Source organism: Entelurus aequoreus, linkage group LG08 (genome assembly GCF_033978785.1).
Source record: "Entelurus aequoreus isolate RoL-2023_Sb linkage group LG08, RoL_Eaeq_v1.1, whole genome shotgun sequence".
Lineage (NCBI taxonomy): Eukaryota > Metazoa > Chordata > Actinopteri > Syngnathiformes > Syngnathidae > Entelurus > Entelurus aequoreus.
In genome coordinates, this window is record NC_084738.1 from 10,002,188 (window position 1) to 10,027,009 (window position 24,822).

Below are 24,822 nucleotides of genomic sequence, written 5' to 3' on the forward strand. Positions count from 1 at the left end.
CCTTCTAGGAATATAAACTGGAGCTCAGCTCACTCGCAGTCCTGGTTTGAGGTGAAGGCTAATTACCTCTCAGTTCCAGCCACATCGACCCCTTCTGAGCGCCTATTTTCAGCTGCTGGGAATATTGTAAACATGAAAAGAAGCAGAGCATGTACACATGCTAACCTTTCTTCATTACAACTGTTAGTCACTCACTGGAATGAGTAGAATTGGTTATTGTGTACTGTGTTGGACTGGATGTTTATTTTGCACATTTTAAAAGCAATACTTAATGTTTACAGTGCTCCAGAATATTTAGAATGACACTTTTTGTATTGGATGTTTATCTTTATTTTTGCACACTTTAGCAAATAAGCAATACTTTCACTTTTGTTGAAATGTTTACACTGTTACAGAATATTTCGTTTTGCACTTTTTTGTATTGGATGTTTATCTTTATTTTTGCACATTTTAAAGCAAAATAAGCAATACTTTTACTTTTGAAATGCTTATACTATTGCAGAATATTAAGATTTGCACTGGATGTTGACTTTTATATTTGCACATTAAAAAGCAAATAAGCTACTTTTAATTTTGTTAAATGTTAAAAGTTTTAAATGTCTACATTGTTACAGAATATTTTGTCATGTTGTTGTCAATGTTGACTGAGTGGCCATACTTCTTTTTTTTTTTGTAAACAAAAGCCATGCCTTTTGAAAAAACTGGCCTACATGTATTTGTTCATCTTCATTTTAAATAAAAAAAAAAAATCGGTAAAAGGAAAAATAATCTATAGATGAATCGGAAAAAAAATCTATAGATTAACCGATTAATCGAAAAAATAATCTATAGATTAATCGATAGAAAAATAATCGTTAGCTGCAGCCTTAGTATGTATTTTGGGTTGAGAGTTTTCACCATATCCATGCAAACATAAACAAACGTGTAATGTTGCTGTTACTGTTTAGCCCAGTATCAATTAGCTTAGCTCTAACGTTATTGCTTAACTAACCTAAATGTTGGAGATTCCACCTCTGAAAAGGGATGCAGACTTTTGACTATGTGTGCAGTGACCTTTCTGTGGCACTCTTCCGTCTGTGGCACCGACATCTTCCCCATTGCCGCTACGGTGAACGGAGTACGCTGAGCACATCGCGGAGCCTGGCTAGCAGGTTGTAAATTGCCTATGAAAAAATACGCGGGCTAATTTGTTAGCTGCCTCAACGTTGGCGCAAAACACATTATTTATTGCATATATATTGTTTTACTTACCGGATTCGGACTGCGGTGCAGTCACCGAGGTGCCAGGCTGGGCGTGGAAGACGGGACACGCATTTATTTGTACTCCATGAACTCGGAGGTGCTTCATCATGTTGGACGTGCACCCTCCTAAGCACGAAACAGTCCTGTCGCACGTGTTACATTTCGCCAATATTTCATTTTTTTTAGTAAAATAAAGTAGATTTTGGTACTGGTATCAGGACAAAAGTAATATAAATATTCAATTGTTATTGGTGTGAATCTTTGGGCACCTCGCCATTCGATTCCGATTCTTGGGGTGAGGATTTGATTCGTAATCGATACTCGATTCAACACGATTCTCGATTCAAACTGTATTATTTGGTATAATAATGACAACACTTTAACAAAACGGCTTACAAAACCTCCTTTTGGTTGTTGACGTATGACACATACGTGCACCAAGTAAGCATAGAGATGACCTAAAAAAAAAAATTGTTTTAATTGATTTGTCAAAAAAATATATCGATTTTTGAAAATTACTAAAAAAAAATCGGGATTCGAATGTGATAAAAACATTTTTTATCACCCCTGATTATTATATACCGTATGATAGTTTGTAAAAATAACAATAAATACTTAAATATCTGCTTGTGACCTTGACTTACCATTTCAAAGCAAGTTATCCATCAATTTGTACGTACAAAAATCAAATAACCAAATGCATTGGTGATAATTAGAGATGGCTTTTTTGCCGATATCCGATATTCCGATATTGTCCAACTCTTAATTACCGATTCCGATATCAACCGATACCGATACATACAGTCGTGGAATTAACACATTATTATGCCTAATTTTGTTGTGATGCCCCGCTGGATGCATTAAACAATGTAACAAGGTTTTCCAAAATAAATCAACTCAAGTTATGGAAAAAAAAAATGCCAACATGGAACTGCCATATTTATTATTAAAGTCACAAAGTGCTTTTTTTTTTTTTAACATGCCTCAAAACAGCAGCTTGGAATTTGGGAGGTTGAGTTGGGGGTTGGGGGGGGGGTGTGGTTTAGGGTAGAGGGTAGCGGGCTGTGGGGGGTGTACACTACCGTTCAAAAGTTTGGGGTCACCCAAACAATTTTGTGGAATAGCCTTCATTTCTAAGAACAAGAATAGACTGTCGAGTTTCAGATGAAAGTTCTCTTTTTCTGGCCATTTTGAGCGTTTAATTGACCCCACAAATGTGATGCTCCAGAAACTCAATCTGCTCAAAGGAAGGTCAGTTTTGTAGCTTCTGTAACGAGCTAAACTGTTTTCAGATGTGTGAACATGATTGCACAAGGGTTTTCTAATCATCAATTAGCCTTCTGAGCCAATGAGCAAACACATTGTACCATTAGAACACTGGAGTGATAGTTTCTGGAAATGGGCCTCTATACACCTATGTAGATATTGCACCAAAAACCAGACATTTGCAGCTAGAATAGTCATTTACCACATTAGCAATGTATAGAGTGTATTTCTTTAAAGTTAAGACTAGTTTAAAGTTATCTTCATTGAAAAGTACAGTGCTTTTCCTTCAAAAATAAGGACATTTCAATGTGACCCCAAACTTTTGAACGGTTGTGTATATTGTAGCTTCCCGGAAGAGTTAGTGCTGCAAGGGGTTCTGGGTATTTGTTCTGTTGTGTTTATGTTGTGTTACGGTGCGGACGTTCTCCCGAAATGTGTTTGTCATTCTTGTTTGGTGTGGGTTCACAGTGTGGCGCATATTTATAACAGTGTTAAAGTTGTTTATACGGCCACCCTCAGTGTGACCTGTATGGCTGTTGACCAAGTATGCATTGCACTCACTTCTGCGTGTGAAAAGCCGTAGATATTATGTGATTGGGCCGGCACGCAAAGGCAGTGCCTTTAAGGTTTATTGGCGCTCTGTACTTCTCCCTACGTCCGTGTACACAGCGGCGCTTTAAAAAGTCATAAATTTTACTTTTTGAAACCGATACCGATAATTTTGAAACCGATAATTACATTTTAAAGCATTTATCGGCCGATAATATCGGCAGTCCGATATTATCGGACATCCCTAGTAATAAAATAATGATTATACTTTTATATTCTTACATTCACTGTTACACGCGGCCCTCTGAGGGCGGCCGTGACTGCGATGTGGCCCTCGATGAGAATTTCCATTCAGACCCCTGTGGTATTTGCTTGTGAAGATCACGCACCCGGCGACTATAAGAGACTCTGCAGTTAACCTAAAAGAGGCATCAAGAGGCATTCATTTCTTGTTATACAGCTATGACTTAGACCCACCCCCAAAAGCCTTTTTTTTCTATTCTATTGACTCTACAGATAAGGAATGCTGCAGGAGTGCTGTAAAAAAAAAAAAAAAAAAATCAATAACCCTGGGGCCCCTGGGCTATTTTACTATTTTACTATAAAGAGCGGATGCAGGAAATGTGCCTGGGCCAGCACGGTCAGGGTTGAGTTGCGGGGAAAAAGGCAGCTCTCTCTCTTTCCTTGTGATGTCCTCCTGCTTTTCCTCTAGCACCAGCAGATTGTCTTCATCTCGGCCTTTAATCATTTTCTCTCCCAATAGGACATAACCCCCCCGCCCCCCCCCCCCGCCTGCCCTTTCTCCTTTCTTTCACATCGCCATCATTTCCGAGGATAAGGAAGGGTCGTACGGTTGTTACAGAGATCCCGCTAAATGACTTCATAATCAATCATGTATCGTTCTTTTTACACAAAACCCAGTAATTGCAGGATATTACCGCAACTGGACGTTTTTTTTTTACCCCCGCGTTTTTACTCTACCGTGACATACCACCAGGAGTGGTACTCCAAGGAAAGGGTGCCAAAGGATGGTATTTTTGTTGCCCTAAGAAAAAAATTACAAAAATGCAATATGCATTGTTGTTTGTACAACAAAAAAAGAACAACTAATTAAACAAATTATAGTTTGTAATAATAATAAATAAAAAATTAACAAGTGATATGTGAAAATACAACTAATCCCCCTAAGAAAGGGTGCCAAAAATGGTCTTTTTGGTGTCCTAATAAACTCATATTCACAGAAGTAATAATAAAAAAAAAAGGTAGTAAGAATAATAAATAATTAAACAAGTTATATGTAAAACTACAAATAATGGGTGCCAAAGAGTGGTATTTTTGGTGCCTTCAAATGAAAGCACTATAACAAAATATGCACTGTTACTTGTACAAAAAAGTAAAAAAAAGATAGATAAAAAGGCAAAAATAATAGTAATAGTAATGAATAAGAATTAAACAAGCAATATATAAAAATATGAATAACTACCTTTGGAAAATATGCCAAAGAGTGATATTTTGGTGCCGTAAAAATTATACCAACAAAAACAAAAGATGCCCTGTTGCCTATTCAACAAAATAAACAAAAAATACTAATGATAATAAGTAAGCAATACCATGACACTATTGTTCTTTTTTTTTTTTTTTTTTAATTTTCTTTAAATGGCTTTGATGATAATGTAAATGAGGGATTTCTAATCACTGCTATGTTGGAATTCCTATTAATATTGATACTGTTGTCGATATGATTCATTTTTGTTTGACTACTTTTGGATTGTTTTGTGTCATGTTTGTGTGTCCTCTCAATTGCTCTGTTGATTGCTATTCTGAATGTTGCTGGGCCGGGTTTGGTTTTGGAATTGGAATTGTATTAAGATGGTGTTATTGTGTATTATTTTGTTGGATATATAAAAAAAAAATATATATAAAAAAGCAATACCTAAAAATACAAATAAATCTCCAAGGAAAGGGTTTCAAAGAAGGTACCTTTTAGAAAAAATTGCCTAATCAACAAAAGTTTAAAAAATGAAGTTAGAAATAATTCAAATGAAGTTTGAAATAAATAACAATTTGGAGAGGGTGCCAAAGAATGGTATTTTTGGCGTCTTAAAAAAAAAGGACTAAAACGAGAGATGCACTGGTGCCTGTACAACAAAAGTAAAAAATAAAAAAATAAAAATAATAATAATAGTTAGTAATGAAGCAAGTAATACGTAAAAATACAATACATTCCTCTAGGAAAGGGTACCAACAAATGGTATTTTTGGTGTCTTAAAAATGTTTACTAAAACAAAAGATGCACTACTGCCCATTCAACTTAAGTAAAAAAAAATAAAAAAAATACTAATGATAATAAATAAGCAATACCTAAAAATACTAATAATTTTCCAAGGAAAGGGTGTCAAAGAATGCTATTTTTGGTGCCTTTAAAAAAAAAGTACTAATATAAAAGATGCACTGTTGCCTATTCAACAAAAGTAAATTAAATTAAGTTAGAAATGATTATAAATAACAACTAGACAAGTAATACGTAAAAATACAAATACCATCCTTTGGCACCCTTTCCTCTGGGAAAGAATGGTATTTTTGGTGCCTTCAAAAAAAAAAGTACTAAAACGAGAGATGCACTGTTACCTGTACAACAAAAGAAAAAAAAATCAACAAAAATAATAGTTAGTAATGATAAAAAATTGGAATTAAGCAAGTAATACGTGAATATATAATAAATTCCTGTAGGAAAGGGTACCAACCAATGGTATGTTTGGTGTCTTAAAAAGATTTACTGAAACAAAAGATACACTGTTGCCCATTCAACTTACGTAAAAAAAAAAAAAAAAAGATAAAAAATAAGCAATACCTAAAAATATAAATAATTTTCCAAGGTAAGGGTGTCAAAGAATGCTATTTTTGGTGCCTTCAAAAAAAAAGTACTAATATAAAAGATGCACTGTTACCTATTCAACAAAAGTAAATTAAATTAAGTTAGAAACAATTAGAGGAAAGGGTGCCAAAGAATGGTATTTTTGGTGCCTTCAAAAAAAAAAGTACTAAAACGAGAGATGCACTGTTACCTTTATAACAAAAGTAAAAAATAAAAAAAAATCCACAAAAATAATAGTTAGTAATGATAAAAAATAAGAATTAAGCAAGTAATACGTAAAAATACAATAAATTCCTCTAGGAAAGGGTACCAACGAATGGTATTTTTGGTGTCTTAAAAATGTTTACTAAAACAAAAGATGCACTATTGCCCATTCAACTTAAGTAAAAAAAAAATAAAAATACTAATGATAATAAATAAGCAATACCTAAAAATACTAATAATTTTCCAAGGAAAGGGTGTCAAAGAATGCTATTTTTGGTGCCTTAAAAAAAAAAAGTACTAATATAAAAGATGCACTGTTGCCTATTCAACAAAAGTAAGTTAAATTAAGTTAGAAACAATTAGAGGAAAGGGTGCCAAAGAATGGTATTTTTGGTGCCTTCAAAAAAAAAGTACTAAAACGAGAGATGCACTGTTACCTTTATAACAAAAGTAAAATAAAATAAAAATCCACAAAAATAATAGTTAGTAATGATAAAAAATAAGAATTAAGCAAGTAATACGTAAAAATACAATAAATTCCTCTAGGAAAGGGTACCAACGAATGTTATTTAGGTGTCTTAAAAAAATATACTAAAACAAAAGATGCACTGTTACCCATTCAACAAAAGTAAAAAAAACTAAAGTTAGTAATAAATACAATTTTAACTAGTAATACATTAAAAATAATTTTCCAAGGAAAGGGTGTCAGAGAACATATAAAAAAGTTTAATAAAAAAAAAAGCGGACAAAAGCAAACTAATACAGAAATAGTAATAAATAAATTAATTTATTATGTAAATATTAGTATTATTTGCTAATTAATCTATTGAGAATTAGTATGATTTAGTATTTCAATTAATACATACAAGAGATGAGTGGTCATCACAGTTAATAAATAAAATGAAATAATATTATAAAAGATCATAAACAGGAGTAATAAAATACCTAATAATGCAATAAATCACTATATAAATAAGCATTGAAATGTTAGTTTGTTTAAAAACGCTTAAATGTATCACAGTATGAAGTAAACCCACTTATTGACTAACGGGGAAGGCAAGGAGGAGAGAAAACAAAATTGTCTTTGATGTGCCGTCAACACGTCTTGTTTTCGTGGGTAAAAAACGCTTTTATCATCACAGCCGACTAATTTGTGACGTTCGCACTGCGACTTGTCTTTTGGCGGACTTTTTAGCAAAGAGATAAGTGGAGGAGCCAAGTTGCTCGGGGAGGTGAGCGGCGGGTCGCCATTCTTTTTAAGAAGAAAGTTCTAAAAGATGTTTTCCAAAGTGTTTTAGTGGTCAAGAGAGTAAGGATAAGTAAGAAGTCAAGCAGAGTTCACGTCTCTCCTCCTCATCTTCAAAAATGCCTCTTTCATCCTCCTCCCGCTTTATTTCCAGCCTGTCGTGTTTGGCAGGTGGAATGCAATAGGTGGGCTCGGCCAGCCAGGTGAGGGGCGGCATTGTCAGGGAGCGAGTCGCCGCTTTCTCCGCTGGGGATGACTGCTCGCCATTCAGCCAGCAAAGCCCTAATGCAGAACGCTGCAGCCACAGCAGGGATTTTTGACTCCATGAGGACCCAATTAAACCTAGGAGGGCCTCTCTGAAGGATAATAACAATGATAAATGCACCTCTGCGGCTGGCGCTCTAAAGAGGCTGGCACAAATGTTGTTGTTTTTTCCTTTTTTTTTTTTAACGTCATTCGCTCCGAGCTACCATTTTTATTTTTGCACTATCAGGAGGTTGCGAAATAATTCTGATGAGTTAGCTCATATCGGAGATGTCTCGGGATGCCATATGTGGCACAGAACGCCAACAACTGTAACCGGAGCCATCGAGGCACAATGCATCATGGGTACTGTCAGACCTCATAAAACAAGCAGTGTATCATTTGCATTATTTATAAAATATGTCTTTTTTTCGAAGCACATTGTTTATTTTGATAGTTTTACTTAATACATCCGACTGTTATTAGCAGTGGTAATAATACATCATTTTAAGATTGCGTATGGTAGGAGTAGTTTTTGACTTTTATAGGTTGTTTTACATAATACATTTATTCAATTTCAAGTATGACATACTTTATTGTTTTTATTACTCTTAATAGTATTAAAACATTTGATGAAAAAATATATTCTATTTATTACATGCCACCACTGATTCATAACAAAGAGAAATAAAACAACTACTAATAATTACAGTAACAGTAGAAAAATGCAGTAAAATGTTGAAATAAAATAATAAAAAACATGTATGTATACATATGTGTATATATATATGCCAAAATGAGGCATAAATAGAACACATTACTACTAATATTATCATCCATTATGCATACTATATATAATAGTTTGCAGTAAATATTAAATATTATATAATAAATCATGCAATAAAAATACCTGATCTATATTTTCCATCATGAATACATGTTAAACCATTAATTAACGATAGTATAATACATTTTCAGATACATATCAAAGTGGAAAATAATGATTTTAATCAAAACCACGTCAAAATAAAAGATACTTCTACTATAATTTAAAAAAAAAAAATACAAAAAAATCCTATCCTGACTACATAGAAAAAGAACATGTATTACTCTTATTATTATTAAAATATTTTATTTAAAAATATATTCTGATTCATAATAACAAAGAGAAATACAACTACTACTAATATTAACAGTAACAATAGGAAATTGCAGTAAAATATCACATGAAAGAATCCATACAACAAAGTAGTCACTTAAAAAAATATGACTACTAATAATTACATTAACAGTAGAAAAATGCAGTAAAATGTTTAAATAAAATCATAAAAAAATTATGTTTTTATATATATATATATATATATATATATATATATATATATATATATATATATGAGACAAATTGAGGCATAAATAGAACAAATTACTACTAATATTATCCATTAGCCATACAATATATAATAATTTGCTGTAAATATAAAAAATCATATAATAAATCATGCAATAAAAATACATGATATATATTTTCCATCATGAATACATGTTAAAACATTAATTAATGATAGTATAAGATATTTACAGATTCATATTGAAGTGGAAAATAATAATTTTAATAAAAACCACGTCATAATAAAAAATACTTCTCTAATTTAAAACAAAATCCTATCATGACTACATAGAAAAAAATGTTGTATTACTTTTATTATTATTAAAATATTTTATTACAAAATATATTATGTTTATTACATGAAGGAATCCATGCCATCACTGATTCATATTAACAAAGAGAAATACAACTACTACTAATATTAACAGTAACAATAGGAAATTGCAGTAAAATATCACATGAAGGAATCCATACAACAAATTAGTGACTTAAAAAAATACGACTACTAATAATTACAGTAACAGTAGAAAAATGCAGTAAAATGTTTAAATAAAATCATTAAAAAATTATCTTTTTATATATATTTTATATATATATATATATATATATATATATATATATATATATATATATATATATATATATATATATATATATATATATATATGCCAAATTGAGGCATAAATAGAACAAATTACTACTAATATTATCCATTAGCCATACTATATATAATAATTTGCTGTAAATATAAAAACAATCATATAATAAATCATGCAATAAAAATACATGATATATATTTTCCATCATGAATACATGTTAAAACATTAATTAATGATAGTATAAGACATTTACAGATTCATATTGAAGTGGAAAATAATAATTTTAATAAAAACCACGTCATAATAAAAAAATACTTCTCTAATTTAAAAAAAAATCCTATCATGACTACATAGAAACATTTTTTGTATTACTTTTATTATTATTAAAATATTTTATTACAAAATATATTCTGTTTATTAGATGAAGGAATCCATGCCACCACTGATTCATATTAACAAAGAGAAATACAACTACTACTAATATTAACAGTAACAATAGGAAATTGCAGTAACATATCACATGAAAGAATCCATACAACAAATTAGTGACTTAAAAAAATACGACTACTAATAATTACAGTAACAGTAGAAAAATGCAGTAAAATGTTGGAATAAAATCATAAACACTTTGTTTATATACATATATATATGTATGTATGCATGTATATATGGCAAATTGTGGCATAAGTACAACAAATTACTACTAATATTATCATCCATTAGCCATACTATATATAATAATATGCAGTAAATATTAAAAATCATATGATAAATCATATCATTTATCATACAATAAAAATACATGATATATATTTTCCATCATGAATACATGTTAAAACATTAATTAATGATAGTATAATAACAGTAGAAAAATGCAGTAAAATGTTTAAATAAAATCATAAAACACATTGTTTATATACACATATATAGATATATATTTATGTGTATATATGTATGTATGTATGTATGTATGTATATATATATATATATATAAATATATATATATATATAAATATATATATATATATATATATATAAATATATATATATGTATATATATATATGTATATGTATATATATATATATGTATGTATGTATGTATGTATGCCAAATTGTGGCATGAATACAACAAATTACTACTAATATTATCCATACTAAATATAATCATTTGCAGTCCATATTAAAAATTATATAATAAATCATACAATAAAAATACATGATATATATTTTCCATTATGAACACATGTTAAAACATAAATAAAAGACATTTTCAGATACATATTAAAGTGGAAAATAATGATTTTAATCAAAACCACGTCGTAATAAAATATACTTCTGTAATTAAAAAAAAAATCATATCATGACTACATATAAAAACAACGATAAGTTACCTATTTGTATGATATTTTATTACATTTTTAATTGGATATTGCATATTAAAAAAAACAAAAACAGCTTATAATGCTAATAAATTTAACATGGTTTAGAAATACCGGAAGTACTTTAACGCGTCATAGTCTTGAGTAATGGAGAGTGTTTCCCTTTATTTACTTTCATTGAGCAAAGTGTCATTTCCACCGTCGGGGAGTAAATTACCACCAATAAAATCAAATGAAAAATCTGTCTCATTTGCTAACAAGCGCGTGTTTTATTTCACATGTATGCACTTCACGCCAGCAGCTGATCAATTACTGCTTGTGCTTTCACACTGCCACTCATTCTCTGTGTGCGCTGCTGAGCCGTGTTATTGTGCTTAAACAAATCAATTCTGTTGCAGTTGAGCTTTTTTATTATTTATTTTTTTCAAATGTATTTATTTCCCTAACCCCCCCCCCCCCCCCCCCCAACCTCCCTACCTTCACTCCATCCCTGTGTTATTATAAACTGTTTGCCACGCAGAGCGCATTGATTTCTCACAGCCCATGAAAAGCTGTTGACGAATAGCGCTGAGGTACCTGGGGAACGTCTGGCTCTTTAGAGAAAGGAGGCGCCCCCGTTCTAGTCTTCTCTTCTCTACTTTGTCCTCTCACACGTTGGGAAAACATCTCACCATCATCCTGAAAAAATGTCAAACACAAGGGATTGTACGGTTTTTTTGGGCTGATATTTCTTATTAAAGGCCTACTGAAATGAAATGTTTTTATTTAAACGGGAATAGCAGATCCATTCTATGTGTCATACTTGATCATTTCGCGATATTGCCATATTTTTGCTGAAAGGATTTAGTAGAGAAAATCGACGATAAAGTTTGCAACTTTTGCTCGCTGATAAAAAAAAAGCCTTGCCTGTAGCGGAAGTAGCGTGACGTCACAGGAGCTAGTATTCCTCACAATTCCCCGTTGTTTACAATGGAGCGAGAGAGATTCGGACCGAGAAAGTGACGATTACCCCATTAATTTGAGCGAGGATGAAAGATTCGTAGATGAGGAACGTTACAGTGAAGGACTTGAGAGGCAGTGCAGGACGCATCTTTTTTCGCTCTGACCGTAACTTAGGTACAAGCTGGCTCATTGGATTCCACACTCTCTCCTTTTTCTATTGTGGGTCACAGATTTGTATTTTAAACCACCTCAGATACTATATCCTCTTGAAAATGAGAGTCGAGAACGCGAAATGGACATTCACAGTGACTGAACATGTAAATACACGATTAATAATATTCAGCTTTTCGAAGCTAAAAAAAATAGAAGCTAACCTAGCTACGTAGCCAACGTGATAGCATAGCAGTCTGAAATGCAGAGAGAAACTAAATTAAAAAAAACCCTGACTGGATGGATAGACAGAAGATCAAAAATACTATTAAACCATGAACATGTAAATACACGATTAATAATATTCAGCTTTTCGAAGCTAAAAAAAATAGAAGCTAACCTAGCTACGTAGCCAACGTGATAGCATAGCAGTCTCAAATGCAGATAGAAACTAAATTTTAAAAAACCCTGACTGGATGGATAGACAGAAGATCAAAAATACTATTAAACCATGAACATGTAAATGCACGATTAATAATATTCAGCTTTTCGAAGCTAAAAAAATAGAAGCTAACCTAGCTACGTAGCCAACGTGATAGCATAGCAGTCTCAAATGCAGATAGAAACTAAATTTTAAAAAAAAACTGACTGGATGGATAGACAGAAGATCAAAAATACTATTAAACCATGAACATGTAAATACACGATTAATAATATTCAGCTTTTCGAAGCTAAAAAAAATAGAAGCTAACCTAGCTACGTAGCCAACGTGATAGCATAGCAGTCTCAAATGCAGATAGAAACTAAATTTAAAAAAACCCTGACTGGATGGATAGACAGAAGATCAAAAATACTATTAAACCATGAACATGTAAATACACGATTAATAATATTCACCTTTTACGCTAACTTATTTTTGCATATTTCTACGTTGTACCCCTCAGAGTCATATAACTTGGTACTTAACACATGCTTTTTGTTAGCATGCTGGCCTTTTTAGCATATTTAACATGCGTACGCCTCAGCGTAATAAAACTTTGTATTTGTTGCATTCTAACTGTCGGCATGCTAACGATAACATTTCACTTTGACTCACCGTGGCTTGCGCACGTATGGCATTCACATTTCAGCGAAATTGCATATTGTAGTAGTATTAACACGTAGGTCATAGCCCTAAAACTATAAATAACGGTCAATGCTCCTATTACTGGCACTCTTTGTCTCAATTTCTACCAAAAATGCTTTTTCTAGCTATCATAAAAAATTGCCGTTTTTTTTTAATACCAAAATAATTGCCCTATTTATATAATTTTAAAAAAAATTTTGTTGTTAAATATTTTGCAAACTTAATGTAAAAAAACCGCTTAAAAGTAGCAATTGGCGTAGTAGCTAACGACGCCACTGCTCTGCTGACTGAATGAGCACGGAGATCGATAAGTCCGCCCACGATGGATGTGCTACCTGACACAAAATGGCTGCGCGACAGGGACACAACGGGTGTGTGAAACGTTCCTACGCTGAGACAAGGTTCATATTCTACTTTGGTCTGCGGATCATTAATCGCAAAGTTCGTATAACGAGGGGTTTGGAAATCAAGGTTTCACTGTATTGAGTACTTTTTAAATTGTCGACACATTTTGTTTGTTAGCTGGTATTCGAAAACAACAACGAAATCCACGTAACTTATTATTTTTATTTTTCAAATACCATCTAACCAACACAATTTCGGTATGTTACAAAGGGATATCGTCTTTTTACGTTTCATGCTACAGTGGCGTAGATCGTACAGTCTTGGTTGAACCAGGAAATAACTTCACGGACAGAAAAACTGTATTTAAAAAAAAAAAAACTTCTACTATTGTTTTTTTCATAGGTGCAGAAAACGTCGGAGTGCTGGGGTGTTTCTCTTCCTGCAGTGTGGATGGGTGGGGGGGTCATCCGAGGAGAAGAACCGAGGATTAACTTCGAAACACAGGTGAGTCCTCTCTTTGGCAATTATACCGAGGTATCTAGACGCTGTCTGGGTGGAGCTTACCGTTGGCTAACAATGAACTAAACGTTCTTTTTTTGACATGATGGCTTGAGAAACAATATGATTAACTTTGTATATGTCGTTGTCAAGACCAAGGTACTTAGTTGGTTTTTGTGAGCAAGATAATAACATAAGCTATGCTATCATGCTAGCTCCTCTGCTATCTAAGACCTGGTCATTATTGTTTTGCCCAAATGACCCCCTGTTGTTACAATTGTTAATTAGGCTATTATTGTATTAATTGACAGTAAAAAGATTTGTGTTGAAGTTTTCGATTGATTGCGAGCGTGGTCTTGGTTTGCCGAAGTGCCAGCTCGTCGGCTATCTAGGATCTGTTTATGAACGTTTTCGCTTAAAGTAGTTCAAATAAACACTCTAGAAAAGCTTTTCTCTTATCAACTAACAGGACAAATGTATTTTTTTGCGGAGGTTTGTGAATGTGTTCGAACTAACAGGGTGCTGGATTGCTAACATGCTAGCTCATCGGTTATCTAAGAGCAGTTCAGGAATATATTCACTGAATTTAGCCTAAATAACTAACAATAAATACCGTATTTTCCGGACCATAGGGCGCACCGGATTATAAGGCGCACTGCCGATGAATGGTCTATTTTCGATCGTGTTTCAAAAGAAGGCGCACCCGATTATAGGGCGCATTAAAGGAGTAAAATTAATATTATTTTTTTCTAAATGTAAAACACTTCCTTGTGGTCTACATCAGTCGCTCTGACCGTAACTTAGGTACAAGCTGGCTCATTGGATTCCACACTCTCTCCTTTTTCTATTGTGGATCACGGATTTGTATTTTAAACCACCTCGGATACTATATTCTCTTGAAAATGAGAGTCGAGAACGCGAAATGGACATTCAGTGCCTTTTATCTCCACGACAATACATCGGCGAAATGCTTTAGCTACGAGCTAACGTGATAGCATCGTGCTTTAACTGCATATAGAAACAAAAAAAATAAACCCCTGACTGGAAGGATAGATAGAAAATCAACAATACTATTAAACCGTGGACATGTAAATACACGGTTAATGCTTTCCAGGCTGGCGAAGGTTAACAATGCTGTGCTAACGACGCCATTGAAGCTAACTTAGCAACCGGACCGCACAGAGCTATGCTAAAAACATTAGCTCTCCACCTACGCCAGCCAGCCCTCATCTGCTCATCAACACCCGTGCTCACCTGCGTTCCAGCGATCGGCGGAAGGACGAAGGACTTCACCCGATGCGTTTGGCGGCCCGGAGACGTAGGAAGTCAAGGTGAGGTCGGCGGCTAGCGCGTCTGCTCTCCAACAAAGTCCTCCTGGTTGTGTTGCTGTAGTCCGCTGCTAATACACCGATCCCACCTACAACTATCTTCTTTGCAGCCTTCATTGTTCATTAAACAAATTGCAAAAGATGTCCAGAATACTGTGGAATTATGAAATGAAAACAGAGCTTTTTGTATAGGATTCTACGAGGTACCATAACTTCCGTTAAACTGACTTCGTCACGCGCATACGTCATCATACCGCGACGTTTCAGCCGGATATTTCCCGGGAAATTTTAAATGTCACTTTATAAGTTAACCCGGCCGTATTGGCATGTGTTGCAATGTTAAGATTTCATCATTGATATATAAACTATCAGACTGCGTGGTCGGTAGTAGTGGCTTTCAGTAGGCCTTTAAGGTGCTAAGTCATTGTTGATTTAGATGGACAGTAAATCTGTTTTTGTTTGTGTAAATTCTGGTCCTTATACGGTGAAAAAGACTGATTTATTATAATTATTTTCATCATGATGGTGGCACTTGTTTTTTTCCCCCGAACTGGTTTGAAGCTCTCCATGCTGTTTGTCAGCGTGTATGACCTGATGAATAATTGCTTTCCTCTGTGAAATGTGAGGGACAGCCATTCTGTTAAAGGAAAAGGGGGTTGCGGGTGTAGGGGAAGGTGGGCGGCGTGTTACGAAAAAAAAAAAATCCCCTTCCTGTCAGTGATCTCTCTTGTGAGATCTGGAACTGATAAGTGTGAAAGGCCTCTGCTAACTGAACAGGAAGGATAGCCTTGGAGCCCCCCCAGCCCTCCCAGCCCTACTGCCTCTGCACACATGTCCACCTCCACTGCACAAACAAAGGCAGCATGCAGGGAGGGTGGGGCGGGGGGTGGGGGGGAGTTCTGCCACTATAACTTCAACTTGCAAAACATCCATGGCTTGTAATCATTTCCAATGATGTTTCGGAGCATGGAGACAGAAAGGCGTTTTTGTCAAAGCAGCTCAAGGTTGAGTGAACGTATTTTGGAAAAAAAAGGTGGTTTCAAATGTGATTGGAGGGTTTCATTCAGATATCGGAGTTTGTGCCAGTACAAAGAAACTATTTTGTTGGTAACTGTGCAAAAAAACTTTGAAGAAATGTATTAGTCCAGAGCGCCGCTGTTTTGTACTCGTCGCCAAGAACTCTCTGCAGATAGGTCGACGAGGCGCTGACGTGGAAAAGGCTGACAATTCGAATAATTGGAGAAATAATGGTAGCTTTGCCTTTCCATTTTAAACTACCCCCCATTCACGAGTAGCCAAAACATAAATAAAGATCGCACAATTAAACGGTTTTGATTGATTGATTGAAACTTTTATTAGTCGATTGCACAGTGCAGTATATATTCCGTACAATTGACCACTAAATGGTAACACCCGAATACGTTTTTCAACGTGTTTAAGTCGGGGTCCACTTAAATTGATTCATGATACAGATATATACTATCATCATAATACAGTCATCACAGAAGATAAACATCAGAGTATATTAGGGATGTCCGATAATATCGGCCTGCCAATATTATCGGCCGATAAATGCGTTAAAATGTAATATCGGAAATTATCGGTATCGGTTTTTTTATTATCGGTATCGTTTTTTTTGTTGTTTTTTTTTGTTTTTTTTAATTAAATCAACATAAAAAACACAAGATACACTTACAATTAATGCACCAACCCAAAAAACCTCCCTCCCCCATTTACACTCATTCACACAAAAGGGTTGTTTCTTTCTGTTATTAATATTCTGCTTCCTACATTATATATCAATATATATCAATACAGTCTGCAAGGGATACAGTCCGTAAGCACACATGATTGTGCGTGCTGCTGGTCCACTAATAGTACTAACCTTTAACAATTAATGTTACTCATTTTCATTAATTACTAGTTTCTATGTAACTGTTTTTATATTGTTTTACTTTCTTTTTTATTCAAGAAAATGTTTTTAATTTATTTATCTTATTTTATTTTATTATTTTTTTTGAAAAGTACCTTATCTTCACCATACCTGGTTGTCCAAATTAGACATAATAATGTGTTAATTCCACGACTGTATATATCGGTTGATATCGGTATCGGTTGATATCGGTATCGGTAATTAAAGAGTTGGACAATATCGGAATATCGGATATCGGCAAAAAGCCATTATCGGACATCCCTAGAGTATATACATTGAATTATTAACATTATTTACAATCCGGGGTGTGGACGGGGTGTGGACGGGGGGGGGGCTAGGTTTGGGTGATATCAACACTTCAGTCATCAACAATTGCATCATGAAACAGTGTAGGACTGACTTGGTAGGATATGTACAGCAAGTAGTGGACATAGAGATAGAGATCAGAGAGCATAAGAATAAGAATAAGTATCTACTTTTGATTATTTACATTTGATTATTTACAATCCGGGGAGGTGGGATGTGGAAGGAAGTTTGTTATTTTCGGGTTGATGTTGCCTGGAGGTGTTCTTTTAGTGCGGTTTTGAAGGAGGATAGAGATGCCCTTTCTTTTACAAATGTTGGGAGTGCGTTCCGTATTGATGTGGCATAGAAGGAGAATGAGTCAAGACCTTTGTTAGATCGGAATCTGGGTTTAACGTGGTTAGTGGAGCTCCCCCGCGGTAATAATGATAACCGCGGTAAAACTCCAAACGTATTACCGTTTTGAATAAAAATTGTCGGAAAAAAACGTGATTGATAACTTCACTTAAACTAAAGGACTGACTGGCATCGGATTGCCATCTTAAATGCTAACATGAAAACAAGAGATATTAATGTCTTTCCCCATGAAGAAAAAACATACCGTATTTTCCAGACCATAGGGCGCACCGGATTATTAAGGCGCACTGCCGATGAGCGGGTCGAGTCAGGTCTATTTTCATACAAAAGGCACACCGGATTATAATATCATATTATTATTTATTTTTTCTAAATTGAAAACACTTCCTTGTGGTCCATATCAGGGTTCTCCAACCTTTTTTCTACCAGGAACCAATTTAATGTATGCATTATTTTCACGGACCGGCTTTCTGCTTGAGGCAGATAAAAACAGCAAAAAAAATGAGCATGAAAAATTAGCCTTTGGCTACAGTTTGGCGCATTAACATTTTATATGTCCATTAATGTGCATTGTCCAATGTACTATAACAAATAAGTTATATTATTATTGGTGTGTTTAGTGGGACAGGCGGAAGTTAAGTGGGAGAAAATGTGGTAGTTTATAAATTAATTAATGTTTCTGTGCAAATGCGTCACGGACCGGTACCAGTCCCAGGACCGGTGGTTGGGGACCACTGGTCTACATAACATGTAATGGTGGTTCTTTGGTCAAAATGTTGCATGGATTATGTTTTACAGATCATCCGTGGCTCACTAGTGCAACAACAACGCCGGAAATGTGTCCCGTGAAAAACCGTCCGACCGGAACTCTCTAATAACTAAAGTTCCTTAGGTGAATAATGTAAACTCACTATACCGGTATGTTTTAGCGCTTTCATGGCGAGTTTACTGACAGATATAAGTAAGAACTTTACACTACTTTGTATTAGAAATGGCAACAGCGGCGGATGAATGTCCCGTAACAGGAAGATAGAGAAAAACAAGAAGCTTATCGCACATTTTCAGGACTTATGCAGATCCCAAATACAGATCAGCAGGTTCCAGAAGGTAAGAAAAGTTGCTTTTGCATAATATTGCGAAACAAAACGGCAGGTAATATGTCTTACCTTATACACACACCATTATAATACTGGTATGTTGAAGCACAGTACGATCCACCAAGCGGTGCGGCTTCATAGCTTACCAAAGCCGTACTAAAAAATGTTGATAGATTTTTAATGTTCTATATTTTCAATGGAACATATAACATTTTGGTGTTGTTTACTTGAGTCATATTGCAGTCTACACGTATCTCTTAGGTGTGACTGCCATCATATTGCAGTCTACACGTATCTCTTATGTTTGACTGCCATCTACTGGTCACCCTTATCATTTCACCATGTACCAAATAAAATAGCTTCGAGGTCGGTAAGCACAACCAAAATGATTCCGTACATTAGGCGCACCGGGTAAAAAAGGAGCACTGTCGAGTTTTCAGAAAATGAAAGGATTTTATGTGCGCCTTATAGTCCGAAAAATACGGCACAGCAATCTAAATGAAATAAACACATTGCTGTCTACGCTATTAAATTTTGCACATTGAATCTACAAGCTGTGTTCTCTTAGAACAGAGTGATCGTTCTATACTCGGAGGAATGTGAGACGGAGGCATTTTACGGTGCATTCAAGGACCACTGAACAGAGTTGAACGTCACAAAGCCCGCCAGGAATGAGAAATAATAATAATAATTGATGTTATTCTTACGCACACGTTTAATTTAAATACATCTTACAGCGTTACAGTACAAACCGATATCTAAAACAATAATAGCTTAGCCATTAAAACAGATACAGTGAAGCATAAGAAACACAAAATGTGCAAAATAGTGTGTTTTCTGACAGTGTGTTTATGTATTTTAGTTATTGAGGAATACCTTGGTCAAAACAATTTCAATGTGTGTACCTTTTTAACACATTCATAATACATTTTGGTCACAATAACCATGGCGTGACATTTTCATATTTTCATCCCTACACACAACACAATCGTTGTATACATAAAATATGCAACATTTCCCTGCATTTTTAGTAGATTAGTCTGTGTAAAAAAACAAACACATAAAGGCTTTTTTAGTAATACATCCTTCCTCTCGGATAAAAGGGAGGAACACAAAGGTATGCGATTTCTGTCATGATAGTTGTGTCGGGGGCGGTCAAACATCGTATTTCTTTGCTGTAAAAGCTTGAAACTAAACACATAAATCATACCAACACATTACATTTACCCTTTTTTTTTTTTTTACACTTTTAACTGTTTGTTTTAGGATTAGTAACATTTGTTTTCCTTTGAGTTCCTTAATAAAAAAGGTAGAAAAGCGCGATACAAGTACAACCCATTTACCATTTACCATTTGGTTCAGTGGTTCTCAAACTTTTTCAACCAAGTAACACCTCAGAAAACACTTCAAAGCACCGCCATAATGACCAACATGAAAATACAGTAGCGTAGTAGGCCTAAGTATTCATTAACAACAATCAGAAGTGTATTTACAACACCCAAAACCAGTGAAGCTGGCATGTTTTGTAAATCATAAATAAAAACTGAAAACAATGATTTTCAAATCCTTTTTAACCTATATTCAATTGAATACACTGCAAAGACAAGATACTTAATCGTCGCTACGTCTGTAAGTGCATGTTAAAACTCTACTATGCAAAGCGAAAGCCATTTATCAACAACACCCGGGCCCGAGCTCATTGAAGATAGACTGATGCAAAGTGGAAAAGTATTCTGTGGTCTGACGAGTCCACATTTCAAATTGTTTTTGGAAACTGTGGACGTCGTGTCCTCCGGACCAAAGAGGAAAAGAAACATCCGGACTGTTCCAGGCGCAAAGTTCAAAAGCCAGCATCTGTGATGGTATGGGGGTGTATTAGTGCCCAAGGCATGGGTAACTTACACCTCTGTGAAGGCACCACTAATGCTGAAAGGTACATAAAGGTTTTGGAGCAACACATGTTGCCATCCAAGCAACGTCTTTTTAATGGACGCCCCTGCTTATTGGATGATTGGCTAGATGGAGCACGCGTACCACGACAGTTGATTCATTTGGGAAGCGGTTTTATAATGGATATATTGGCTAAAACATTTGGTAGTGTAGTGGTTCACAGTGCAAACCACTGGGTATCGCTAACATTCCGTCCAAGGAGACCTACGTCCACATCTTAATCCCCGTAATAAAGACGTCGGTAATGCCACGTGGACGTAAGTCTTCTTGGCAGGAAAATTCCCAGTCGTATCTTTTCCAGCGGGGACAGGCGGTGACGTTGTACCCTCCGCGAGAGAAAAGCGCCAGATAACACGGCAGGGTGACGGATAAATTATTAGCCCATTAGTCACCAGTAAAAGAAAGAGGTGCGTGAACATGGCATCCATCAAAGCTGTTTTTTTCCCTCGTTCCACTGCCAAGAAAGCCTCCCCTGGAGTCTTGTCAGGCTCTCCCACTGATGTAGGAGCCGGTGGGTCGGGGTCAGGGGTCACGGTTGGAGCCATCGCGGCGCTGTTGTCGAGCTAGTAGAACACAGGCTTTGGTGAACTGCGACAGGACAGATTTTTGATAGAGATGTCCGCTAATATTGGACTGCCGATATTATCGGCCGATAAATGCTTTAAAAATGTGATATCGGAAATGATCGGTATCGGTTTCAAAAAGTAAAATGTATGACTTTTTAAAACGCAGCTGTGTACACGGACGTAGGGAGAAGTACAGTGCGCCAATAAACCTTAAAGGCACTGCCTTTGCGTGCCGGCCCAGTCACATAATATCTACGGCTTTTCACACACACAAGTGAATGCAAGGCATACTTGGTCAACAGCCATACAGGTCACACTGAGGGTGGCCGTATATACAACTTTAACACTGTTACAAATATGCGCCACACTGTGAACCCACAACAAACAAGAATGACAAACACATTTCGGGGGAACATCCGCACCGTAACACAACATAAACACAACAGAACAAATACCCAGAACCCCTCGCAGCACTAACTCTTCCGGGACGGTACAATACACCCCACCCCCCAACCCCGCCCACCTCAACCTCCTCATGCTCTCTCAGGGAGAGCATGTCCCAAATTCCAAGCTTCTGTTTTGAGGCATGTTAAAAAAAATAATGCACTTTGTGACTTCAATAATAAATATGGCAGTGCCATGTTGGCACTTTTTTCCATAACTTGAGTTGATTTATTTTGGAAAACCTTGTTACATTGTTTAATGCAGTGGTCCCCAACCTTTTTGTAGCTGCGGACGCTTGAAAATTTGTCCCAAGGACCGGTTTTCGGGGGGGGGGTGTATTTAAATTTTTTTATTTTTTTATTTTTTTTTTTAACATAAACAAATACAATCATGTGTGCTTACGGACTGTATCCCTGCAGGCTGTATTGATCTATATTGATATAGGATGTATATATTGTGTTTTTTATGTTGATTTCATTAAAAAAAAAAACAAAAACAAAAAAAAAAATTTTTTTTTTCAATTCTTGTGCGGCCCGGTACCAATCGGTCCGCGGCCCGGTGGTTGGGGACCACTGGTTTAATGAATGCATCCAGCGGGGCATCAAGACAAAATTAGGCATAATAATGTGTTGATTCCACGACTGTATATATCGGTATCGGTTGATCGGTAATTAAGATTTGGACAATATCGGATATCGGCAAAAAAGCTATTATCGGACATCTCTAATTTTTGATGTTTCAGTTGTGTTGGCATCAACATGGTATTTCTGTCTTGGGCACCTTTGATTCAGGCCTGACAAATTTTGCTGCGCAGGAAATCCGTGTTTGAAAACGTAAACAAGAGGAAAGCAATGACATAAATAAGCAGCAACTAGGGATGTCCGATAATGGCTTTTTGCCGATATCCGATATTCCGATATTGTCCAACTCTTTAATTACAGATACCGATATCAACCGATATATGCAGTCGTGGAATTAACACATTATTATGCCTAATTTGGACAACCAGGTATGGTGAAGATAAGGTACTTTTTAAAAAAATTAGTAAAATAAGATAAATAAATTAAAAACATTTTCTTGAATAAAAAAGAAAGTACAACAATATAAAAACAGTTACATAGAAACTAGTAATGAATGAAAATGAGTAAAATTAACTGTTAAAGGTTAGTATTATTAGTGGACCAGCAGCACACACAATCATGTGTGCTTACGGACTGTATCCCTTGCAGACTGTATTGATATATATTGATATATAATGTAGGAACCAGAATATTAATAACAGAAAGAAACAACCCTTTTGTGTGAATGAGGGGGAGGGAGGTTTTTTGGGTTGGTGCACTAATTGTAAGTGTATCTTGTGTTTTTTATGTTGATTTAATAAAAAAAAAACAAAAAAAAAAACGATACGATAATAAAAAAACCGATACCGATAATTTCCAATATTACATTTTAACGCATATATCGGCCGATAATATCGGCAGGCCGATATTATCGGACATCTCTAGTAGCAACATTTCAAAGAGCTGATATTTCAAATGCAGTTATTTCCAAAGCTGCATTACGAGGTTGACTACAGTTGAAACTAGGGCTGTGGTGATAAAACGATATTTATGAATATCGTGATAAGCACGTAATCGGTATCAATAAAAAATGCGTTCGATAAAACTTTCGATTTGTAGGTTTTTTTTTTGGTGGGAAAGAAACCGGAAGAATTGGTTGCATGAACAAAGGCACTCACGCTTTGGTAACCTAGCAAAGCAGGAAGTGATCACTGAGCAATGGAAGGAACACACCAGCAGCCAATCAGGTTACAGTGTCAACTGTCATGATCCTTTGCCCGGATCATGTTTTGTTCAGTTAGTTGGACTCCCTCAGTTCCGTTTTCAGCACACCTGAGTTTGTGTTTTGGTTACCACGGGTGCTGAGGAAGAGGGTCGTCGTTTGAGCGCAGGTGTGCGTCCCCCCGATAAATGCGTGGGAGGATATTGATCCAAGCTGATCAATGACTCGGTTTCGGAATGACTGCAATCGAACGATTCTAACTAGAGATGTCCGATAATGGCTTTTTTTCCCGATATCCGATATTGTCCAACTCTTAATTACCGATTCCGATATCAACCGATACCGATATATACAGTTGTGGAATTAACACATTATTATGCCTAATTTTGTTGTGATTAGGGCTGTGAATCTTTGGGTGTCCCACGATTCGATTCAATATCGATTCTTGGGGTCACGATTCGATTCAAAATCGATTTTTTTTTTTTTCAATTCAACACGATTCTCGATTCAAAACCGATTTTTTCTCCCGATTCAAAAGGATTCTCTATTCATTCAATACATAGATTTCATCAGGATCTACCCCAGTCTGCTGACATGCAAGCAGAGTAGTAGATTTTTGTAAAAATCTTTTATAATTGTAAAGGACAATGTTTTATCAACTGATTGCAATAATGTAAATGTGTTTTAACTATTAAATGAACCAAAAATATGACTTATTTTATCTTTGTGAAAATATTGGACACAGTGTGTTGTCAAGCTTATGAGATGTGATGCAAGTGTAAGCCACTGTGACACTATTGTTCTTTTTTTAAATGTCTAATGATAATGTCAATGAGGGATTTTTAATCACTGCTATGTTGAAATTGTAACTAATATTGATACTGTTGTTGATAATCATTTTTGTTTCACTACTTTTGGTTTGTTCTGTCGTGTTTGTGTCTCCTCTCAATTGCTCTGTTTATTGCAGTTCTGAGTGTTGCTGGGTCGGGTTTGGTTTTGGAATTGGATTGC

At 35.2% G+C, this 24,822-nt stretch overlaps 1 protein-coding gene across 1 annotated transcript in view; it reads left to right on the plus strand.

Moving 5' to 3' along the window:
* Positions 1-24,822, plus strand: part of LOC133655390 (zinc finger MIZ domain-containing protein 1-like) — a 260,084-nt gene that overhangs the window by 55,263 nt on the left and 179,999 nt on the right. Inside the window, exon 2 of the mRNA XM_062055505.1 lies at positions 13,956-14,057. The gene's annotated coding sequence lies outside the window, so the exon portion shown is untranslated. The remainder of the gene's footprint in view (positions 1-13,955; positions 14,058-24,822) is intronic.